The sequence below is a fragment of the Neofelis nebulosa genome, chromosome 1 (assembly GCF_028018385.1).
Source record: "Neofelis nebulosa isolate mNeoNeb1 chromosome 1, mNeoNeb1.pri, whole genome shotgun sequence".
Lineage (NCBI taxonomy): Eukaryota > Metazoa > Chordata > Mammalia > Carnivora > Felidae > Neofelis > Neofelis nebulosa.
Window position 1 is genome coordinate 240,648,006 of NC_080782.1, and position 22,148 is coordinate 240,670,153.

General features: G+C 40.4%; 1 long non-coding RNA gene across 1 annotated transcript; it reads right to left on the bottom strand.

The window, feature by feature from the left end:
- Positions 1-7,066: 7,066 nt before the first annotated feature.
- On the bottom strand, positions 7,067-11,601 carry LOC131498436 (uncharacterized). Its single transcript, XR_009255437.1, has 2 exons — positions 11,384-11,601; positions 7,067-9,808 (listed from the first exon to the last, which is right to left on the bottom strand). It is a non-coding gene; the product is annotated as an uncharacterized LOC131498436 (long non-coding RNA).
- Positions 11,602-22,148: the final 10,547 nt, after the last annotated feature.

Here is a 22,148-nt window from a genome sequence, read left to right on the forward strand (position 1 = left end):
CCATCACCCATCTAGACCATCCCCCACCCACTTCCTTCCATCAACCCCGTTTGTTCTCTATCCTAAAGAGTCTCTTATGGTTTCTTTCCCCTTTTCTTTCTCCCCATCCTCCCATATGTTCATCTGTTTTGTTTTGTAAATTCCACATATAAGTGAATTCACATGGTATTTGTCTTTCTTTGACTGACTTAGCATAATATACACTAGCTCTGTCCACATCATTGTAAATGGCAAGATTTCGTTCTTCTTGATGGCTGAGTAATATTCTACTGTGTGTGTGTATTATACACACACACACACACACACACACACGTATATATACTGCTATAAACAGACTTCGAATCTGTGTTTTTGGATCCTTTGGATAAATACCTAGTAGTGCAATTGCGGGATTGTAAGGTAGTTCTATTGTTAACTTTTTGAGGAACCTCCATACTGTTCTCCAGAGTGGCTGCACAAGTTAGCATTCCCCCAACATTGGATGATGGACCCCTTTCTCAGCATCATCACCGATACCTGTTGTTTCTTGTGTTGTTAATTTTAGCCATTCTGACAGGTGTGCAGTGGTATCTCATTTGATTTGCATTTCCCTGATGTTGAGAAATGTTGAGGCACTTCTCATGTGTCTGTTAGCCATCTGGATGTCTTCTTTGGAAAAGTGGTTATTCATGTCTTCTGTCCATTTCTTAACTAGATTATTTGTTTTTTTAGATGTTGAATTAGGTAAGTTCTTTATCAGATATGTCATTTAAAAATATCTTCTCCTATTCCATCGGCTGCCTTTTAGTTTCACTGATAGTTTCCTTTGCTGTGCAGAAGCTTTTAATCTTGATGAAGTCCCAAGATTTCATGTTTGCTTTTGTCTCCCTTGCCTCTAGAGCCATGTCTAGTAAGAAGCTGTGGTGACTGAGGTCAAAGAGGTTGCTGCCTATGTTCTCCTCTAAGATTTTGATGGTTTCCTGTCTCACATTTAGGTCTTTTATCCATTTCAATTAATTTTTGTGTATGGTGTAAGAAATTGGTCCAGTTTCCCAGCACCATTTGTTGAAGATGCTGTCTTTTTTTTTTTTCCATTGGACACTCTTTCTTCCTATGTCAAAGATGAATTGGTCATACAGTTTGGCTCCATGTCTGGGTTTTCTATTCTGTTCCACTGATTTATGTGTCTGTTTTTGTGCCAGTACCATACTGTCTTGATGACTACAGCTTTATAATATAGCTTGAAATCCAGAATCTTGATGCCTCAAGTTTTGTTTTTCTTTTTCAAGGTTGCTTTGATTGTTTTGGGTCTTTTGTGATCTTATACAAATTTTAGGATTCTTCTAGCTCTGTGAAAAATGCTGGTGGTATTTTGATGGGGATTGCATTAAATGTGTAGATTGCTTCGGGTAATATTGACATTTTAACAATATTTGTTTTTCCAATCCATGAGCATGGAATGCTTTTCCATTTCTTTGTGTCCTCTCAAATTTCTTTCGTAAGTCTTCTATAGTTTTCAGTACAGATCTTTTACATCTTTGGTTAGGTTTATTCCTAGGAAGTTAATTGTTTTTGATGCAATTGAAAATGGGGTCAATTCTTTGATTTATTTTCCTGTTGCTTCATTATTGGTGTATAGAAATGCAACAGATTGCTGTACATTGATTTTATATCTTGTGACTTTCCTGAATTCATGTACTAGTTCTAGGAATTTTTTGGTGGAGTCTTTCAGATTCTCTACATAAAGTAACATGTCATCTGCAAATAGTGGAAGCTTGACTCCTTCCTTGCTGATTTGGATGCCTTTATTTCTTTTTGTTGTCTGATTGCTGAGGCCAAGACTTCCAGTACTATGTTAAGTAGTAATGATGAGAGTGAACATCCTTGTCTTGTTCCTGATCATAGGGAAAGCCTCTCAGTTTTTCCCCATTGAGGGTGATACTAGCTGTGGGTTTTTTGTATATGGCCTTTATGACGTTGAGGTATGTTCCATCTATCCCAACTTTGTTGAGGGTTTTTATCAAGAATGGGTGCTGTATTTTGTCAAATGCTTTCTCTGCATTTGTTGAGACAATCGTGTGGTTCTCATCCCTTCTTTTATTAATGCGGTGTATCACACTGATTGATTTGCTGATATTGAACCAGCCCTGCAGCTTAGGAATAAATCCCACTTCATTGTAGTAAATAATTCTTTCAATGTACTGATGAATTTGATTTGCTAGTATCTTGTTAAGAATCTTCAGATCCATGTTTATAAGAGCTATTAGCCCACAATTGTCCTTTTTAGTGGGGTCTTTGACTTTGGAATCAGAGTAATGTTGGCCTTGTAGAATGAGTTTGGAAGTCTTCCTTCTGTTTCTATTTTTTGGAACAGCTTGAGAAGAATATGTATTAACTTTTCTTTAAATATCTGGTAGAATTTACTGGGAAGTCATCTGGTCTTGGCCTTTTGTTTTCTGGGAGATTTTTGATTACTGTTTCAAGGTCTTTGCTGATTATGGTCTGTTCAAACTTTGTTTCTTCCTGTTTCAGTTTTGGTAGTTTGCATGTTTCTAGGAATTTATCCATTTCTTCCAGATTGCCAAAGTGTTGGCATATAAGCGTTCATAATATTCTCTTATAATCATTTGTATTTTTGTGACATTGGTTGTGTTCTCTACCTTACATTTGTTGATTTTATTTATTTGGGTCCATTTTCTTTGCTTTTTGATGTTTGGCTAGGGGTTTATCAATTGTATTAATTCTTTCAAAGAACCGTCTCTTAATTTCATTAATCTGTTCTGGTTTGTTGTTCTTGTTGCTTCTATATCATTTATTCTGCTCTGATCTTTATCATTTCCCTTCTTCTGCTGCGTTTAGACTTTATTTGCTGTTCCTTTTCTAGATCCTGTAGGTGTAAGGTTAGGTCGTATACTTGAGACCTTTCTTGCTTCTTGAGGCACACTTATATTCTTGAGACTGCCTTTTTTGCATCCCACAGATTTGGAGCTGTCATGGTTTCATTTTCATTTGCTTCCACGTGCTTTTTTAATTCTCTCTTTAATTTTCTGGTTAACCCATTTATTCTTTTTTTAAAAATGTTTTTCTTTAATGTTTATTTATTTTTGAGGGAGAGAGACAAAGCACGAGTGGGAGAGGGGCAGAGAGAGAGGGAGACACATAATTGGAAGCAGGTTCCAGGCTCTGAGCAGTCAGCATAGAGCCCAACATGGGGCTCAACCCATGAAGCAGACCACGGAGATCTTGACCTGAGTGAAGTTGGACGCTTAATTGACTGAGCCACCCAGGTGCCCCTGGGTAACCCATTTATACTTAATAGGATGCTTTTTAACCTCCATGTATTTGTGGAATTTCCAATTTTTTCTTGTGATTGACTTCAAGTTCCATAGCATTGTGGTCTGAAATATTCATGGTATGATCTCACGCTTTTTGCACTGTTTGAGGGCTGATTTGTGAGCCATCATGTGACCAATTCTGGAGAATGTTCTGTGTGCACTCAAGAAGAAAAAAATATATAATATAAATATATATAATATATATATATATATATATATATATATATATATAGGGATGAAATGTTCTGAATATATGTATTAAGTCCATCCAGTCTAGTGTGTCATTTATTTGTTAATTTTCTGCTTAGATGATCTGTCCATTGTTGTAAGTGGGGTGTTAAATCCCCTCTTATTATCATATTATTGTCAATGAGTTTCATTATGTTTGTTGTTAATTGATTTATAAATTTGGGTTCTTTCAAGTTGGGGGTATAAATATTTATAATTATTAGATCTTTTTGATGCATAGGCCCTTTAATTATGTTTTAATGCTCTTCTTCATCTGTTGTTACATCTAGTTTAAAGTCTAGTTTGTCCGATATAAGTATGGCTACTCTGGCTTTATTTTGTTCTCCATTGGCATGATAGATGGTTCTCCATCCCCTCACTTTCAATCTGCTGATGACTTTAGGTCTAAAATGAGTGTCTTGTAAGCAGCATATAGATGGGTCTTGCTTTTTAATCCATTCTGATACCCTGTGTCTTTTGATTGAAGCATTTAGTCCATTTACATTCAGGGTGATTATTGATAGATTTGAGTTTGGTTCCATTGTATTGCTTGTAAAGTTGGTGTTTCCAGTGATGTTCTCTGTTCCTTTTTAGTCTTTGTTGCTTTTGGTCTTTGTTTTTCTTCCCTCAAGAAGTGCCCCTCAATATTTCTTGCAGGGCTGGTTTAGTGATCATGAATCCCTTTAGTTTTTGTTCTTCTGGAAAAGTCTTTGTCTCCTTCTATTCTGAATGACAGCCTTGCTGGGTAAGGTATTCTTGGCTGCATATTTTTGCCATTCACCAAGTTGAATATATCCTGCCATTCCCTTATGACCTGCCAAGTTTGTGTGTCTTAGATCTTCTAAGAAACGGATCTGTTTTCCCTTGTATAATAAGGTCTTCCCCGCCACCCCCCCCCCCACCTTGTTGCTTTCAGGAATCTTTCCTTGTCTATGTATTTTGTGAATTTGACTATGGTATGCCTTGGCAATGGCTGGCTTTTGTTGAATTTAATAAGAGTTTTCTGTGATTCTCAGATTTCGACGTCTGTGTCTTTCTCCAGATTAGGGAAGCTTTTAGCTATAATTTGCTCAAATAAACCTTCTGCATGTTTTCTCTGTCTTCATCTTCTAGGACTCCTATGATATGAATGTTATTCTGTTTTAATAAGTGACACAGTTCCCTAAGTCTACCTTTTTTACCCATTACCTTTGTTTCCCTCTTCTTTTCAGCTTCATTATTTCCCATAATTTTATCTTATGTATCACTAACTCATTCCTCTGCTTCAACCATCGTCACTGTAATGGCATCCATTCAAGTTTGCATATTAGTTATGGCATTTTAAATTTTGGCCGGACTAGATTTTAGGTCTTTTATCTCTGCAGTAAGTGTTTCTCTAGTGTCTTCTGTGCTTTTTCAGGCCCAGCTAGAATCCTTATATTGTTTTTAAATTCAAATTCAGACATCTTACTTGTATCTGTATTGATTAAATTCCTTGCCAGCATTTCTTCCTATTCTTTCTTTTGGAGTGAATTACTCCATCTTGTCATTTTGGAGGGAAAAAATAATAATAAAATTAAATTAAAATAAAAAAAATTAAATAATAAGGAGGCTAGATCCTAGGTGTGTTTTGGTCTACTTGTCAAGAGAAGCTTGGGGGAAAAAAAGGAAAAAATAGATAAAAATTCAAAATTAAAAAAGCGAAATAAAATTAAACAAAAATTGCTCTTTCTTGTATCCAAAAAACAAATAAAAACAAAAACAACAACAGAAACAGACAAAACAAACAAAAAAGACCCAAAGGAAGTTAGATCCAGTTTCCCCTAGAGCTAAAACTTTGTAGCACTCTGTGATCAGTAGATTAGTGTGTGGAAGGGATTTGTGCTGGTCCTTTGGGGGAGGTACCTGTTGCTCTGATTCTCAGGCCAACTTGTCCTAGTGGAGATGTGCTTGGAGGGTGCAGGGAGCAAGGCTTGGCATAACAGCTCTATTCTCCACCTGGTGGCATTGTTTATTTAGCCCACTTAGGTGGATCAGTTCTGGTGGGATAGGGGTAAAAATGGCTTCACCTCAATCTCTAGTCTCTGGAGCAGGAAGTTCGCCCCCTCACAGATGCACAGTCACCACTCCTATGTCCCCAGCTTCTGTCAGATCCTCACCTTTGCCTTGTCTGGGTACAAACTGTTCACCTGCCAGGTGGTGCCTCGGTCCTCAGTTTTATCTTGGCTGCAGCTATGCTTCAAAACCCCACACTTCAGAGACCCCTGTTGCTTGGACCCGTGCTGATCCTCTGGAGGAGGGTCTTGCTGCACTGTGGCTTGTCCCGGGAAACAGTGGTGCAACCACACAGTGGCAGCAGCTTGAGGTTTATGGCAAATTGCCACACACGATTGGCACCAGGGTTTGCTGCCCTCAACTGGTGTCTTTGTTCCTATTTGGGTGAATGGGGCTGCTTGATGGCGCTCACTGGGTCTTTTACCTGCAGAGAGGCCATATCACCTCTACCGAATACACTTCAAGCAGGGGAATATGTGAGACCCAGGGGATTGTCAGACCCGCGCTGCCTGCTCCCAGGGCTCAGCCCTGCTTCCTCATCAGAACACTGCCAGGCACTGACCTCTGAAACTCCAGACTCTGTGCTCCGCTCTTCATAAAAAAACTAGAGGTACTGAAACCCTCTCTTTTTTCCCTGTCAGTGGTTTTGGGTAACAGTCTTCTTGTGCAGTCCCCTGCACATGTTTTCACTCTTTCTCTCTAGTTACTTTTAGGGGTGGGGGGTGGGGGTGGGGCACTGCTTTTCTTACAGGAACCTGATGCACTGCTCTCTCTCCCCCTCTCTCTTTCTGTTCTCTGTGAAAAGGGCTCCTACCCCTCCATGATACAGTGGCTTGGTTTTTCTTTCCTTTCACATACCTGCCACATTCTCTCCCTCGAATTTTGTAGATTGTTCTCCCAATCCTCAGATCGCTTTCCTAGGTGTTTAAAATGATTTCATTTGATCTAGCCGTGTGAGGGGGATGAGGCAAGCCCAGGGTCCCCTTAGTAGCCTGCCATCTTAACTCCTCCCTGTTTGCTTGTTTGTTTTAAGTCTTTGAAACCTGGGGTATTTTCCACACGTGTAGCATATCTCAATTCACCTTGCTATATCTGCATTGGAAATACTTGATCTGTAATTAGATTTTCTGAAAAATAGATTCACATGCTTAAGTTATTGGAATAACACAGTGAAAAATTTTCCATTAACTAGGTAAATACTAATGTTTACATTTACATGAAAATTAATTGCTATTAAATGAATTTAAAATTCAGTTCCTCAGTCATGCTGTTGACATTTCAGTGCTCAGTAGCCACATATGGCTAGTATCTATCTTCTTGGACAGCACAGGTTGGCAGCTTTCAGCAGATTTAAAGAGATCAGTAACACCTTCCCTCAAAAAAATGCTGCATAGGGTAAGCCTCATCGTCCTGGGTATTTCTCAGACAAGTTTCTTTTCCAAACTGCAAAATAATTGTTATTGAAGAACAGTGCTATTCTTTTGGCAAAGTCAGCTTTTTAGAGATATATTTATGTATACAGAAATACATAAGAGCCCAGAAATAGCAGTAGGCAGATCATAGGGTCATTTTTCATAGCTCTTAGACATTATGATTTCAAGTACCTAAAAATATCAACAGACATAAACATTTCAACACTAACCAAAACTTTTAACAACAACAAATAAAATTTAGAGGACTTACACAAAATTGACAACTGTTTAATTATTTCCAAGATGTTAAAAACAAGAATAATTATTGAGATAATATCATCACTGTTTTAAAAAGCAAAGGACATTGGGGTATGGATGGGATGAGATTGTAGCCCCAAAGAGGAATGAGAATTAGTAGTCAGAAAAATAGTAGTTTTCTAGAAGTTCTGCTGCAAAATATTGACATGCCTTTATGAGTGCTTTATTTTTCTAAAACTGAATAATAGAACAAAATGACAACAGAAAAAGCATGTGAAGATGTCAAATGTAAAGCAGTGTTTTTCAATCTGCATATCTGGGCCCCTTTCGAGGGTTGGAAAACCAGTATTTTGGTTTTAAAGAAAAGAAGTGTACTAAGTGACTAGAATAGCAACTGAGAGAGAGAGAGAGAGAAAGAGAGAGAGTAGTGTGAAAAAGAAAGAAAAAGAAGAAAGAAATGTTAAATTTTGTTTCATAAAGCTCTTTTCTTTTTTAGTGTTGGTTGATGTATATTTCACTGGGTTGTTTATGAGATGTAATTTTTCTTGTAGATCCCAGTCAAAATCATTTAGAAAAATACTGGTCTAGAGAGAAGTACAAGAAAAACCTAGTATCAAAAGACTCATAATTTTCATCATTAGTACCATTAACAAACTGAATGAAAGAATGTAGGCAAATCAATTAATCTTTTGTTCCCGTAATTTTTTTTTACCCATAAAGAGGGTATACTACCTGCCTTAGCAAATGAAAGAAATGTTGCACCTTATAATATAGTCTTTAAGGTGTCAAGTAAATCGGAGATCGTATGTAAGTCTCAAACAAAACAGCTTGAATTTCTGCCGATGATGACAGTGAACTCTGGGCATCATGGGCTGCTAAGCTTCTCACCTGTAATTAGTTCCATGATTCAGCTGGGGTTTAGAATGAAGATAGTCACTGCCCAGAAGATTTATTGAGGTATAGAAGTTTGTTTCTCTCTTATGTCTAAGATCAAAATTCACAAACCATGTATTTTTCCCATGTGTATTAGTCACTAGAATTAATGTATGCAGGCATACTACTAGGTGTATGTATCACGTTGTGTGTATAATGGATAAAATTCTTGCAAAATACATTGCAGTAGGTAGAGCAAATCATAAAATTTTAAATAAAAAATCTTCTTTCCAGTGTTAAGTAAGAAAACCTCTAAACTATTTCAAATATGAGCCACATTTGAGTGGAGCACATTGGGCTTGAGGTTCACACATCATGAGCCTTAAGAGAACTTTCCAGTCTTTGTGATAGCTTTTCCTCCAAGCCCTCACACGTTGCAGTGTATCCCTATTGTTTTTCTAAAAACAATTTTCTTCCGTAAGGCATTTCCTAAACTAAAGAGAGAGAGAGAGGGAGAGAGAGAGAGAGAGAGAGAGAGAGAGAGAAGTTTGTTTATTGCTGATCTTGAGTTCCTTGATGTGGGGAGTGATCTTTTCTTGATGCTTCATAAGAAGTTTATCATATTATTTTTTAAACTCTTGTTGGCAGGTGAGATCTTTGTATTAATGGATTAAAATCAAATGACCTAAATTTGTTGAATCACTGTGTTTTACACCTGAAAGTAATGCAACTCTGTGTGTCAACTATACTAAGGAAAAAAAAAAAAGACACGAGCAAAAGTTCAACTATGTGAAATCAGAGATCAAGGAAAGGTGAATTCTCTCTCAGAAGGCTGAAATTTTCTCTTTTGACAATGTTTGATTCTCTGCAGCCATGGCCATGGCTGTGGCTGGAGTTGTCCAACCTTTCAGTGGTATCTCCAAAAGTATTTTGACTCTGAGTTGTCAAGAATTTTGGCTTCTTTCTCCTGTTATCTTCAAAAGCATTGGCGCTAAGAATTTCCATCCCAAATTTTGGAATCCTTGAAAATATCTTGTCTATTTTTACCCTTTGCTTTGGTAACTTGGACTATACTTACACCAGTCACAATCTCGCGGAACATCAAGGAGGGAAAACGGGAGATTATTTACTGTCCAAACTTTGTGTTGGAGAGCAGTTTCTTTCACTCTGAAAGTGATCATGATGAATTCAGCACCCTGATAAAAGCTGTCATCCTGGACGTACTTCAGAAGGATCATGGCCTTTGAAACTTGAAAACCTGTTTGGCTGACAGATGTGCTGACATGTTGTTATTTGTACCTGCTCGTGACCGGAATTGGACTGGCCACTCCTCATGAACTCGAGTTCACCAGACAGTGTCTAAAACCTAACACTTTCACTTAAATGTCAAAAGTTTTAATTTTCCTTTTGTTCCAGAACGATCAGAGATTAAAGGCGCAAGTTTGATGCAGGTTTGTTGAACAAAACAAAAGATGAACATCAACAAGGAAAGCAGGGAAGCATTGCCTTACGGTGGTGTTTGGTCGGACTTCAGAGGTACAAAAAGTCTAATTTTTCTGTAAAATTCACTGGTCATCTATGTGTCTCCTTCAGCTTCTGTTCGTTGTTTACAATCACAACCTCTTGGTGAACACGGTCCCTTAGGCTTGTACCTTTTGTTTTTAATCTTCCTTTATTTCCGATAATGTTCTAATGAATGAGAGAGAAGAAGAAAATTCAAAAGATTCAAAAAGTCTCTTTCACCTTGCTCTCTAGTGTGCAAAAAACCCACCCAAGTAAAACCACAGGTGCCAATAGGCCATCTATTTTATTTTATTTTATTTTTTTTTTTTTTAATTAATTAATTTTTTTTTTTAATATATGAAATTTACTGTCAAATTGGTTTCCATACAACACCCAGTGCTCATCCCAAAAGGTGCCCTCCTCAATACCCATCACCCACCCTGCCCTCCCTCCCACCCCCCATCAACCCTCAGTTTGTTCTCAGTTTTTAACAGTCTCTTATGCTTTGGCTCTCTCCCACTCTAACCTCTTTTTTTTTTTTTTTTCCCTTCCCCTCCCCCATGGGTTTCTGTTACGTTTCTCAGGATCCACATAAGAGTGAAACCATATGGTATCTGTCTTTCTCTGTATGGCTTATTTCACTTAGCATCACACTCTCCAGTTCCATCCATGTTGCTACAAAAGGCAGGCCCATCTATTTTATAAAACGAGGCCACACTATGTCTACATTTTTTACAAGGTAAGAGCCATCTTCGACATCTTTCCAGGTAGGTTTATTTACGTTAAATGAATATAAAGTTTCAACTTGCTCATCTTGAAAGTGGGAATTTCATCTACTGTTGGATGAAATGAAATAGATTGGAACCCAGGTCTGTAAATCCCCCAAACAGACAATACTAGTCAGGCCAGGTGACAGAAACTTAGGCTGGCCGATTTCATAAACGTAAGCAAAACGTAGCTTATTTCTTGCAAATCCTTCCGAAAATCATAACCGAAACGTAAGTCATTTTCCTAAAGTGCTATAAGATTTTAACCCATGCACTTGTCGTACCAAATGATGTAAGAGAATCACTCTTAACCAATCCCCTGCTGCCTGGAAACTCCCGTTGTATTCACCAACCATTATGAAATGAAACAACTTCCTCATCTTCATTTTATAAGTCAGCCCATAATTTCGGAACCCTGGCCTTCATACCACATTCTTGTTTGAAGCCCCTCTGTTCACCGTCTCTTTCTCACTCCAGAAAACGTCTGTATCAAGTAAAGCTCTCTAACTTTTCTTTTAGCATAGGTAATTGCTGAGTCTTTCTGCCTCGTAGATAGTAGGCTCTCAAACTCGTAAGTACGTTCATTGTTATTGTGGGGGCAAAGAGTCCAGTCCACATGCCATAGCCATTAGCTGTCTCAGTATATGCTATTGCTTGTTCCTGTGATCGTAACATATTTTGCACGAGGTGGATACAGATTGTGTTCCAAAAGAAGGATCTGTTTAAACCAGTCTTTTGTATGTTCTGCTTCTGTCTTGCCTGGACTCCGGCTCATATCATACGTCCTTATCTAATACAACCATAAAGAGAAGGCAAGGAGGGAAGTTACTGGTGGTCAACCTCCCCCCCCCCCCAACATGCTGCTTTACAAAACTGAAGGTCCTCGATAGCTGGGACGCACACAGTCTTCTGCGTGGGTAACAAAGATGGAAGGATACAGCCCTCCCCTTTCCTTCTCCCCTTTCCAAAGTCTGGCCAGCCTCCCCTTTCCTACCTGGCACCAATCTCATCTCTGGGAAACTCTGTGGCCGGAGGAGAGATCTGTTACCAGGTCCTTCTCGCTCACGCTGACCCCATGCCGGCAGGCGAGTCCCTTGAACAGATTGTGCCAGCCTCGTGCCAGGCAGTTGCCTTTCGATTCCTGTTCCTGCGGATCCCCCGCTTCCTGCGGGGATGCGGGGCGTCCGCGGTCCTGCCCTGAAAGCAAGTGCACTGCGCCAGCACCCCGGGGGGAACCTCCCACCGCCTGCCACCCTGTGGTGTAGATTTCAGGCATGCGCACGCTGCAGGGTTTCCTGCGGAAGGATCACTGGAAGGCAGTCTTCAACAGAACGACGTTGACTCTTTCACGACGAAAACTGATGTTGTTGTTGTTGTTGTTGTTGTTGTTGTTGTTTTAGCTTCATCCACATGTCAAGTCTGGATCGCTCGCAATATTTATTACAATTACCGATGTCTCTCCCAACCTCAATCTCATGCTCAGTCTTTTCGAAGTTATTTTAAAACTTGTGTGTTGTTTTGTTTTTTTTGTTTTGGTCCCCGATCCGCGAAGGCAGTTTCATGTCGGGGACAAACATGTTGCTGTGCAAACAGACCCAGGATAACAGAGGGAGGCGCTCGGATCTTGGCCCCTTCCCTGAGACTCGCAATTTGGCCCCTGCTCCTTTAAAGAAGGATTTACAGAGACTGTTTCTCTGGGTCACAAGAGTTACCGAGGATGCATTTAGGAAGCTGGCTCCGCATGGTCAATGCAGGGCACCAGGTAGCCCAGGCTCTATTAGCCAAAAGAAGAGCGACCACCCCCCGACAGCCTTTCCCCCAAGCCACAGTCGTGGGTCCCCAGGGGGTGAGGGGTGCGGGATGACTTTTGCCTCCAGCTGGCCTCTTGAACCCCCCACGTGCAAGGTTGACGTTGCGCTCGTTCAGGAGATGAGAAAATAGTAAGGCTGGTGGCACGTTGCAGCGGCTGCTCCTATCACACAGCCAGAGAGGAGCACAGATTTTTGAGCGCACACCTCAACAGCGGAAGAAGGCCACCTGGGTGTTCTTTGCGGCCCGCAGACGGGAGAAGAGTGAGAACGGACCGCCAGGACTACTGCCAGCCCCGCAAATCTGTCTCGGCTGAGGGTGGCCGTGTCTGAGGCTGTGCTGTGCTCCCCTTGAGGACGTGGCCGCTCCTCCAACACTCCAGAAAGAGTAACTCACCGCTTCTGTGCCACTGCTCCGCAGGCTGCGGGCCGGAGACACCTGTCGCAGGGAATGCCAGGCTGGGACGTTGGCTGCACAGCCTGAAACCCAGCCACAGGCACAGAAGCTACCACCTCTAAGAATCACAGTGACACCTGCTGAGGGACCGGGACCAGGACTCCTTTCCCTGCTGGTGGCTCCCTGGGAGGCGGCCTCCGGAGCAGCCCTCAGAGGACTGCCTTGTGAATATTCATGATTCGTACTTTTCCCTGGTTCTCCCTCTGCCTTCGAGTACAGGTGAAGATTAGTAAATTCTTTAGGACCCGCTCCATCTCTAATTTGTTACCAAATGCTGAAAACGAGTCGTGCTTGGAGATCCTCAGGAAAAAAAAGACCATTTTCTTCAATGTGATTTCCCCCCCTCCCTTCTCCTCAAGAAATCACGAGTCATAGGCATTAATGTTTCAAAGATAGGTATTACATTCCCCTCCCCAAGCTTGATGAAATACTGATTCGCAGTACATCTAGAGAAAGAAGTATAGAAACAGGTTCCTACAGAGGATATTAGCCATGAACATTTGATTTCCACTAGCAGAATATAATGAGCTGTAAAGGATTCGATTTGTCTCTGTCACTTTCCCCTGGGCTTCTGTTTAACCTTGGTGACCCGTGGGTTAATTAAAATGCCGTACCAACATCTTTAGCCTTTATACATGCGTGGATTGTAAACCAAACACTCGCATGTATTACTACTGGGACGAATTTAAAAATATACCTGTGTACCTACTTTCTAGGTGTTAGATTTTCTATTTTTGGAAACGCTATGGGTAAAAACCAAGAAAAATGAAATTTGCATTTTTAATGTATTATGAAAACCAGCAGCTTCATGGCTCACTTAGGTAAATTTGTCTGACCTTTCAATTTGATTGATTATTATGGCATGGATTAGATATTTTATTTGACATGCATTTACTTAATGTTACCAAACCTGTTATTTGAAACTACAGGAATGCTACTTTTATTTTTCTGTTACTCATTAGGGTGTTCCTTCAGTATTCTTAAATATGTATAATTTTGCTCTACTTTTGATCTACTTTATGCAGGGTTTTTATAAGTCGAGCCCTATATAATGATGGTTGTTGATTCAAAAAAAGTTTATGTGAGTAATTACTGATTTATTTTCATAGAACTTCGATTTATACAGTTTTACGAAAATGCAGTGCATGTGTTAACCACCACTTTGAGGTGGCAACCATTACATTTTATGGACTTTAGGTAGCAATTAAGAAGAATCATTTAAAGCAGATTTTTTTTTCTCCCTCCAGACCTTACAAATAAGGAATACTTCATATCACCTGGATATAGTGCTGAGCAACATTTCTTGGATGTTCATTATCATCCTGTACCACATTTTGGTGTGTGATGATTGGCATCTTATTCAGCAGAATGATTCCACATTGTGTGAAGCCCAGGGATTTAGGCTGTATGCAGAACTGGACCTAATCATCCCAATTCTATTTCATATGCTGAATTATGCCATGATAAGCCACACAACAACCAAGTGAGGATCCTGGTTTCGGCTCCCTCTTTGCATCCTTTCCCACTACCTCCCCACATCTGAGGCATTATTCTTTGCTGTCTTGCACTGGACTTCCATTTTTTCCCCCCTTTATACGATAGCCAGAGTGATTCGCACAAAAGGAAAAATCTGTCCACTTGCTTGCTTTGAGACCCTTTCAGTGGCTTGCCTTTTCTTATAGGACAAAGTCTAAACCTCTTGGAATGGAATACAGGACCCTTCATAAGCTTCTCCTTCTCCACCTTTCCATTTTCGTCCACCACTCCCCTCTACCTCATTACAAAAAAATTAGGGAATAGGGTGCCTGGGTGGCTCGGTCACTTAAGTGTCTGACTCTTGGTTTCGGCTCAGGTCGTGATCTTGTGGTCCGTGGGATCAAGCCCTGCATTGGGCTCCATGCTGACAGTGTAAAGCTTGCTTGGGATTCTCTCTGCCTCTCTATCTCCTGCCCTCTTTCAAAATAAATAAGTACACATTAAAAAAAAAAAACTATGTTATATATCTACTATATATTTGTCTATGCATAAATAAAATAGATGACTATACATAGCTTTATGATATACTGCATGATGTCTTTTTATTTATTTTTTCTTTTTTGGGATTAAATGCAAATAATTATATAAATGTCCTATAGCAGAGCGTGAGCCAGGGAGGGACAGAGAGAAGGGGGGACACAGAATCTGAAGCAGGCTCCAGCTTCCAAGCTGTCAGCACAGAGCCCGAGGCAGGGCTCGAACCCACGAACCGTGAGATCATGACGTGAGCTGAGGTTGGACACTGAACAGACTGAGCCACCTGGGTGCCCAAGCCCTCCTATTTCATTTTAATATTCCTTCTCTCCACTCTCCATTCACAAGAGCCCCTACTTAAATGTGTATGACATGAAACAGGTTTTTGTAAAGCACGCAACATCAAATAGGGTTTCAAATAAGGTAACCAGGGAAGTCTCTTTGAAGAAGAAACATTTGGGTAAAGACTGAACAGGGGGAGGGGTTTCTCATAAGGCTGTCTGGTGAAAGCGTGTCATTGTAGAGAACAGACAGTCTAGAAGCCCAAGCACCCAGAGTTATGCTGCAGGAACTTCCTGTACCTATGTCCCAGTAGTGGAATGGCATTAAGGGAATGCTCAGTGGAACATCAAGAAGGCCAAAGCCCTCTGAGATCACATTGGGACATTTACAACAGAGACCTAGAATTAGGGCAGTGGGTCTATTGGCTTTAGAGAGAAGTGGACTTAGGCCAAGACTCCTCTCTGACCTGAGGCCACAGTGACTTTGTGAGTCTCCAGGAGTTTGCTGTCTCTTAAAGTTCCATTCTGATGACTTGCGGCAAGACCAGGTATTCCCTTTCCCAGGTACAAACTGGCGAAAGGATGCAGATACCCCTGGGAATAGTACTGAGATAATTCAGAGTATAGTCGACCTTTCAACGACATGGTGTGAATTACATGGGTCCACTTATATGTGGATCTTTTACAGTACTGTACTGTAAATGTATTTTCTCTTCCTTATGATTTTCTTAACATTTTATTTTCTCTAGTTCACTTTATTGGAAGAATACAGTTTATAATACCTACACAAAATATGGGTTAATTAGCTAATTATGTTATCGGCGAGGGTGGGTCAACGGTGGGCTATTGGCAGTTAAGTTTTGGAAGAGTCAAAAGTCATATGCATATTTTCAACTGTGCAGAGAATTGGCTTCCCTAACCCCCCACATTGCTCCAAGGGTCACCTATATATACTGGTGTCTCTGCTGAAGGGCTCTTCCTTTAAGGGACTCAGCTTCCTCCTCATTTGAGGTGCTCTGTTTTGAACTGTTTTTCTGGGGACTGGGTAAGTTGATGTGAACATCCTCCCTATTGGATCAAATCATGTTGCTGCCTATCACATCTCAGAAAATGTATATATCAAGCCAAAACTCTGTAGTTTACCCACGTTCTTAATCACCAAAGACCCCTCCATGCCGAAATGTGTGCTATGACTCCAAGTCTGGGCCTTACTATAAATAACCGCACCACATCCTTTCTAACACCTCCCACCCTAGGATTCATTATTTCCATAAAAATCATGATGCCAGCCTGAACTCACATCCCACCACGTCTTCATCCCAGAGAGGGCATCGCCACAGGGCTTTTCAAGAATCTCAGTGAACCTCTTTCTAATGCATTTCTTAATGATGGAGAGAAAGAAATGTTCTCCAGGTCTTTTAAAAATAGGTGATAGGTGAATTTGAGAAGTATGCACAAAATCCATTCAATTCAACATTCTTAACTCCCTGAGTCTGTAGACATCTTCCTCTGTAGTATGTCAGCCAGGTTCCAGCATTGAACCTCACTGGTCGTAACCCAATGAGTTGAGTCTAGGTGACTACAAGCAAACTTAGCCACTCCAAGGTGCTTAAATCCACACATGAAATTCCAAATTTCCAGTGAACCCATTTATATCAATAAAGTTAAACTTTTGGATCAATAAATCAATAAATAAAATCAATAGATTTTGAGATCAAAACTCAAAATTGTACCCTCTTTGGTTTAACACCTGAGCCTCTATTCCCATGTTTGCTCTCCAGATTCCCACTGGTACAATTTTCTAAGTCCTAACAAGTCTTCTCAAGATTATGCTTCACACTTCCTAGGTCTAGGTTCTTCTGGGACCCAATTCTCTTTATGAAATTGCAGTCAGGGAGGAATGGTTGGAATGAATTCTGAAGACAAGCAGCATCTCTTGAGAGGCAATCACCTCTGAAGTAGTTACTTAAGGATGTTTTTCTGGGACTAACTTCTCCTGCCAGATCAGTTGGTGGAACTGCCTCCTTAAATCAACAAGAGAATTTCAGAGGATCAGGGCTTTCAAAGTTCTCATTTGTATCTCCCCAAAGTTCTTCCTCCCACATCTCAGAATCCCTGTCGGGCTCTACCAGTTTCCAGACATTCACATAAGAAACCTGGAGGGATCCAGCAACCCAACTCCACAATTCTGCCTCTCCACTGGAAGAGAGTCCTTCAAAGATATCACAGAGTCTGATTCCTACCCCCCCACCCACACACAAGTTATAAGCCAGTAATTCAAGGCATTCAATCTGTCTTCTTCACAGAGTACAATCTCTATAGCCAACAGAATCAACTCTTTCACCTACCATCATGATTACCATTATTGCCAAAACAACTCACCGCTGCTGGTCCCAGTGTCGCAACTGCTAACAGCACCTCTTCCCAGGGATGGCAGAGTGTCTCATGACTAACCAGTTAACAAAGTTTTTATGAATTAACAAGGTATTTCCACACCTGCCCAGCAATGAGGTTATCCCTGTGCTCTTTCGACTTGTGGCCAACTCATTCATTCCTTCACCCCCATTCTGCTGAATGGGTTAGAGCCCTGACAGGACAAAGATAGAACAATCACCAAAGACAATTGAAGGAAGTTTAATAAAACTACTACAAAGGTATTGGCAGGTTTGAGGAAAATGAATAAAGAAAAGTAAAGTACCCTGACGCTAGCCACAGGACATCCTTTAGCATAACTTAGAGAAGCCAAGGGAAGGAGTGACACCAGAACAACACTGAGTAGGGGGAGAGAGTGCCACCTGGTAGGAGCTGTGGCTTTCGGCAGAGGGATACAATCAAGCCCCAAAAACATAGCAGCAAGGGAGCTGGAAGAATGAATACTCCAAACTCGCAGTCCGCCTCCTACCCTCAATCTCCTGCTGTGCTTCTCACGGGCTGAACCCAACTGAAAGCCTTATTCAAGGAAGCCCCTTGCTGTGGTCTATCAATTACATATCAGCAAAAAGAGAGAAAGGTGGGATATGATTATGGCTGTGACTATACCACACAGGGACAACCATCTATACCTTTTACATTTATATAAGCTTTCAATAATTTGTATAGCTTTTATGAATTTCTGCTCCATTGACTTATTTCTGCCAGTACCGCACTGCTTTAATTACTGTGTTTTTTTTAAATACATCTTAATACGGGGGAGAGCAAGCTTCTTTGGGCAGTCTTTAAAAAAAATTATTAGCAAGTTTGGCATGTTTATTTTAATAATCTGGTTCAAAAATATTCTTGTACTTATAAATGAAATTGTGTTAGGTTTGCACCTAGGTTTATAATTAGGTACCTTTAATAGCAACATTACGTGTTCAGTCAGGTGAGCTTAAACACCATATTGACCTCCAGTAAAAGAAGACATAAATCAACCTTGAACATAGGCTCTGTGTCTCAATGGGGCCTCTCATGACCACACCCTTATCTAACGTAGTCTCTGACTTCAAATACACTCACAGCCCACATATACTGTTCTTTTCCTGTTTTAATGAACTCTGGTAATTGCCTTTATGTTTCTTATCAGAAGTTCCAATTACATTGGTCAATGGCTGTTTTTCCGTCTCCCCCCCCCCCATTTTCCCCTCTATCTAGCACAGACCTGGCTTATATAGGGATTAAATAAATACTAAGCAATTTTTGAAAACCCACTGGTGACATCAGGGAAATCAGAGTACATACTAAAAAATATGCCAAAGGGCTCAAACACTGTTTTAAACAGGCAAGATGGATATTATTTACATTCTATTGTAATGTGGTTTGCCTACACATCTGTGCTTGTGAGGGAATGCTGAGGACACTGATTTTAATTTGATGATTGACACGAACAGCTTGCTGACATGGGACAGACTGAAAGGCGTTCTCATTTGGCTGTGGGTAAAATTGTTGAGCAGGACTGACCAAACCGCCCCCCCCCCCCCCCCCGCCGAGGAATGATGTGAGTTCCCCCATGCCATTGCAGATAGGTCCCCCAGAAGCCAAAGCCAGCCAGGGAATTATTCAACTATGAATCAAGAGGATGTGTTCCTTTGTTTGTTTGCCAGCAGCATTTACTTCTTAAAAATTGGCTTTAAATATTTTATATGGCCCACCCTCCTCGGCTCAGTCCAGTTCCCTCCACTGCCTACGCTTTCAACTCTGCTGCTACAATGAATGTTGCGTGACCTCTGAGAGCCGGGGATTTGCCACTGCGGCCTCCAATGGTGGCCACCTATAATTTAGAGGCCAAAACCTTGTATTAGTCTCGGTTACTTGTCTTTCTCTTCCTCTATGCTGAAATTTTCTTCGGGAAATCAGACCAATTATATGAGCACAGATAGAGAATTCATATCCAGATTCAAAATATCCCTTGGGACCACATCATCTCTAATTTACTGGCTTTATCTTCAGTTACAAGTGCCTTCTGTTTTTCTGACACCTGGATATTACACTTTCTTTCTTCTAGATCAGATCTGCATTTGTTCATGTTTTAATAATACACTGAATAAGAATTTCGGTTTGGTTTAGAAGGAAATGTGTATTAGTTAAGTTTTGAGCCAGAGTTGGGTGGTGAACTTTCTCACCTGTCATTTAGGCATCTATATGAATGACTGATTTTCTTCTCATCAACTCTATTAGTATAGAGTAGCACTGATAGACTGTCTCATACTGAGCCATCTTCCCATTCATGATAAACTTTCTTAGCCGTGTTTCATAATTCTTTAAAGACTTTAGCAAAAAGCAGTCATGTGAAAGGAATAAATCTCTATGTCTTATGTGCTCAGGGTTATTTATTTCTTAGGAGTCTCATTGAAATCAACTAGAAAACCTCCAGAGCCTTGTTCCATTCTGTGGGTCAGATCTTGATTAGTACTTCAGTGTTTTCTTTATTTCTTGTTGCATTCCAGTTACCTACCTTTTCTTGAGATAAATATAATTCACATTTCCCTAGGAAAGTGTGCCATTCCCCCACAGGGCAGAAATATGTGGGTGTAGGGGCACCTGGGTAGCTCAGTCGGTTAAGCGTCCGACTTCGGCTCAGGTCACGATCTCGCGGTTTGTGAGTTCGAGCCCCAAGTCGGGTTCTGTGCTGACGGCTCAGAGCCTGGAGCCTGCTTCGGATTCTGTATCTGCCTCTCTCTCTGCCCCTCCCCTGCTCTCTCTCTCTCTCTCTCTCTCTCTCTCTCTCAATAATAAATAAATGTTAAAAAAAAAAAAAGAAAAGAAAAGATATATGTGGGAGTAGGAGAATGGCGTGAGCAAAAATGGCCCAGGAGGCATCTCTGAGCACCCATGCCTCCACAGAAACATCAAGAAATCAAGCAGACGCAGTCAGAACCAATTTTGCTAGAACTCTGAAAAATGGTCAAAGGTTTATAACATCTAACTGAATCCTGAATCAAGGAGCAGGCACCTTGAAAATAGTAGGAAAACTTTGTGGTGTTTTTAATTGCCTTTGTCCCACCCCTTTCTGGCTCACGGCATTTTTGAAGACGGCAGCCCGTGTTCCCAGTGTGGGACCCTGATCCCTGACTCTGGAGGGAGCACTACAGATCATGGTCACAAATAATCATGCTTGTCTGTTCTAACCTGTCGGGGGGGGGGGGGGGTCCCATGACTCAGTCAGGGAAGAAAAGCACTGAGCAGTCCTTAGAAACGTAAGGTTAACTGAACAGCCCACAATGATCCTGGGCAAAATGTTAAAATATTTAGATATTTAAAACAACATAGTCTTAAACAACCAATGGGTTGAAAAGGAAACCACAAGAGAAATTAGAATAGAAAAAAACACACTTAGAGATAAAGGAATGTGAAACCACAACATATGCAAAGGCATCGGATAAAGCCTAAGTGCCACTGAATTGTCCACTTTAAAATGGCCAATTTTGTGTGTTTTGTCAATTTCATGCCAATAAAAATCTGTTTAGATATATGAGTATAAAATTGCATATTTTGTCATATTTCCAGATTTAATTCTGACAGACACATATATCCAACACATTTTGGCTTAATAATAAATGTTTGTTTTTCTCTACTTTTTGTATATGTCTTACTCAGGATTCACCTTCTTTTTTCTGAAAAACATCCCTTGGTACATATTTTAGAAGAGGTAAGTAATTGACAGAGTTTTTGTTCTATGCATGTATAATGTTATCACTTTATTCTCACCCTTTATTTTTTATTGTTTTTAGATTTATTTATTTATTTATTTATTTGGGAGAGAGAGAGAGAGAGTGAGTGAGAGAGAGAGAGAGAGAATGAGTGAGGGAGGGGCTGAAAGAGAGAGGAGGACAGAGGATCGGAAACAGGCTGACAGCAGAGAGCCAGATGTGGGGCTTGACCTCACGAACTGTGAGATCTTGACCAGCACTGAAGTTGGACGATTAACTGACTGAGCCACCCAGGCGCCCCTATTCTGACCCTTTAAACAGAGCTTGGCTGAATGTTTGTTTTGGCTTAAAATTCAATGTTCAAGGTTATTTTCGTGCAGAATATGGAAGGTATGACCCCATTGTCTTCTAGTAATTACTGTTGCCAGGAAGCTTAACATCCACCAAATAATCTATTCCTTTTTTCTGGGAAATTTTAAAAAATGTCCTGTGTTTGTAGAGGAGGTTGGCGTTTTTGCTTTATAAATTCAGCTTAGAACCTAGTTGCCTTTTCAGTATGAAAATCTCATTATTACAAATATTCTTTTATTGATTCTTTAAATGTTTATTCATGACATTTTCCCCTACTGACATTGCTTTTAATTTATAATATGCTATATTTCCCTTTTATAATTTCTCTCTATGCATTTGGACAACCACCTGTGTTGGAATCAAGGCCCAAAGAGAAATCAAATCCACTTCTCCATTGTTGGTAAAAAGTGTTCAGTGAAAGAAAGGTTTGAAATTATATGTTACCTTTAGGTTTCAGAATTACCACTGGAGTGATAAAAAGCCATGTTTCTCCACAGTAGGGTGAATCAAATGTTGCTTTGTATAGGCTCCTGGGCCATCATTCATACGACTGGTAGATTTAGAACCAGACAAACTCTCTTTGGCTACCTGATCCTTTAACGTCGTGGAATCCACTGAGCACCTACAGTATCTCTAAGCCCTGTGCACATGATGTATTCTCCATTTGAAATGTCTTGCTCTCCCTTTTTGCCTGTGTTTTCCCCATTATGTGTATGATTATTTTATA